Raw genomic sequence first — 3,285 nt, 5'->3', positions numbered from 1 at the left:
GCTGCTTTTTATAAGCGTATGTATACATTGTATTATAAATAATATATATTATACCAAGTGCTATGTAAACTTCCTTTACCGTGTGCGTGAATAATAAGAGGTACCTTATATATATAATATTAAATATATCATAATACGTTTTACGTTGACGGTGATGCCACGCCGCCTGCACTGTTATGCCTCGGCCGACGCCACTATATAGAATACCTCCGACGCCGCCACCGATTTCACTACAGACGCCACCACCCGTCGATCGAAAGTGTATATAGTATATAATATGTATATAAAATATTATATATAACACACCACTTTATCCTTATATACAATATACATATCTATATATTGGTCGAATTCGACCAAGCCTAATGCCTGTACGCGGTGACCAGACGGCATACGTCATCCAACCGTACACGATAACCGATCCTTCGACTTTGCCGGTCCGATTCATTTTTATTTTATCAATCGAAAAACAATTACGAAATCCTATATACAATTCCGGCCAGTGTTCGACAGCCCAATACTAGGTAATGGAACAGAATAAAGAACACTAGGTAATGGAAGGCGGATGAATACGGTGACCGTATATAAATACTATATCATCCAGACAATTATTTCTACTATTAGTACCTACCTAAGTTTTCAGTATTTCAAAGAATTTTTTTTCTCAGAGCTAATAGATTTTTTTATTCCTTATAAACTAAGCAGTAATCTCCCTATACAGATTATATCATCTTTAAATTGGAATATAATAGGTAGTTATTAGCTTCTATGCAGAGAAACTAAGATGGAAAAATCCATTACAAAAATCAAAGTTGTATTAGTTATGTTTAAATCGGATTTTAAAAAACATGAATACTTCGTAGAGCTTTTTTTGAACACCTCCAACGAATAAAATTTAAGCATTCTTTCTGGAAATTGTACAAAAATCCCTTATGCGCAACCTGAGGGTATTTTTTGTTAGAATTAATTAACTTCTTTTTTTAATTTTTAACTTGCTCGTAAACTGCGAAAAATACATAAAATTCGAAAACAAACATATAAACGATACGATACGATACCACATACGATGTCATCCAAAAGATTGACAACAGTCTCATTATCTATATCAAGAGTGTGTCTGATATTCGGAAATAGGGAATTTTCTATAGTGTACCAATTAATATAGGATCAAAATATACGGTTCATGATAGTTGCTATGGTAGATAACAAATATATTTTATATCTACCTATACATAATACACACTAAAATACAAAGCACAACTGTAGAACTGTACAAGAATAAGGTTTTCGGTAAATTTTTATATAAGTATGGAAATTCAGATTGAATAGCATAGTTTTCGATTTTTTTTTTTCAAAAATTCAAAAATGATTAAGCAATTTTTTTAGACATATAAGTTTTTTAAATTTCCAAGATAGCCATTTTGTTGATCGTATTTTTTAAAACAGTTTAAAAAGAAAATATTAAAATTTAATGAAAATTGTTCAAGTTAGAGCTAATTATTATTTTGAATTTCTAAGAATAATAGTTATGTTACCTATGCATACGGCATTAGCAAAATACGATTCGCATGTCAATTATTACAATCACGCTGATTTTCGGCTAAAATTAAAAATAATAATTAGCCCCAACTTGGGCGATTTTCATTAAATTTTAATATTATTTTTTTGAACTATTTTAAAAAATATGATCAACAAAGTGGCTAACTTGCAAATTTAATAAACTTATTTGCCTAAAAAAATTTTTTGAAAAGTTTTGAATTTAAAAAAAAAAAATCGAATATTATGTTATTTAATCAGAATTTCCATACTTATGACTGTAAAAAAACTGCATTTAAATATATTGATTTTCCACGGAGATACGGGACTTCTGGGACATACTGTATAGTATACTCAATACTGACATACTGCAGTATATAGTATATACGCATATTATATAAATAAAATGTGTAAATGTATACATTTTGTATATTACGCAGTATATACTAATATGTGTTCGTCCGTCCGTCGTGTGTGTGGTACCTTTGTGATCTTTGAAGGAAAGCCGAAAGCCGGTTATAAAATTCTGATAGAAAATTAAATTCTTAAGGCTACTTCCCATCACCTCCTACATACTTATATTATATTATATTCTACATAGGTGGCGTATTGACGTATACACGTATTGTACAATACGATATACCTATGGGCCAAGATATAATGCCTATCGTGTATGTGTATATATATATTCGTTTGTAGGTATGTATGCGGCGTGTGACGTGTGTATACACTACATAATATATAATATATCGATACACGTAGGCGTCAAACAGCGCGGAACGTTGATGTCGTTTGTTCCGGAGACTTATAGTGTTCCATAATGTGTTTGTGGTGCCGTGCTATAATAGGATAGCCGTGGCGATAGCTGTTATACCCGAACCCGCAGTAGGAGCTAAGACCCTTTTATAGTTCCTGTATCCATTATAGTGTTATTTGTTGCCGTGCCGCCAAAAAGCCGCGTTAAATGTGTCTTATTAATCACTGCCGACCAGTCCTTTTCGGCGCCGAGCACATAAGATACGACTACACGCTGTCATTATTTTTATGTCAACCGCCGCGCACAGTTACGTACCTACCTACGTCTCAAAACTCGAGTACAAGGGAGGTGATACTGCGCACATAGACATTAAATAAGAAACTACACAGACTCGCACAATTGAAACACAGTGGGCACACCCATATAATATTATTATATTAACCCCGAGATAGCTGATTTCTATTTTATATAATGTTAATGTAATAATGCGTAAGATACAAATGCGAGACATCGTCGTTTTTGAAAAAAACAATATTTTTTCAATATAATTGATTTTCTCTTGAAACTGCAGCCACCTTTATACATTTAAACTCATTATTATTATTTTTATGGCAGCATGTACTTAATTCCCAAAAACCATTATCGAGATATGTCGCCGCGTCTAGAACGAATATTATAGGTATACATATTTTATTGAGGTACCTACATCGTTGGCCAACGAATGTTTTCCCATTTTTTTTTATTGACAAAATATTTTATTGACCTACCGTGCGGTAAAGATAAAAGAATTTCAGGTTCAGTAACAAAAAAAGCGATTTAACAAATTCATAGTTCAACCTTAATTAAATTAAATTAAATAAATATCAAAGCAACTTATCTATAATACCTCCATAATTTTGTATTTTGAACACTCGAATTTTTATTGCGTTTCATAATATGGATATTTTAGATTCATAACGGTTTTACAATTATACCTCTGAGAATTTATAATT

The sequence above is a fragment of the Acyrthosiphon pisum genome, chromosome A1 (genome assembly GCF_005508785.2).
Source record: "Acyrthosiphon pisum isolate AL4f chromosome A1, pea_aphid_22Mar2018_4r6ur, whole genome shotgun sequence".
Classification (NCBI taxonomy): Eukaryota; Metazoa; Arthropoda; class Insecta; order Hemiptera; family Aphididae; genus Acyrthosiphon; species Acyrthosiphon pisum.
This window is presented reverse-complemented; position numbering follows the sequence as displayed.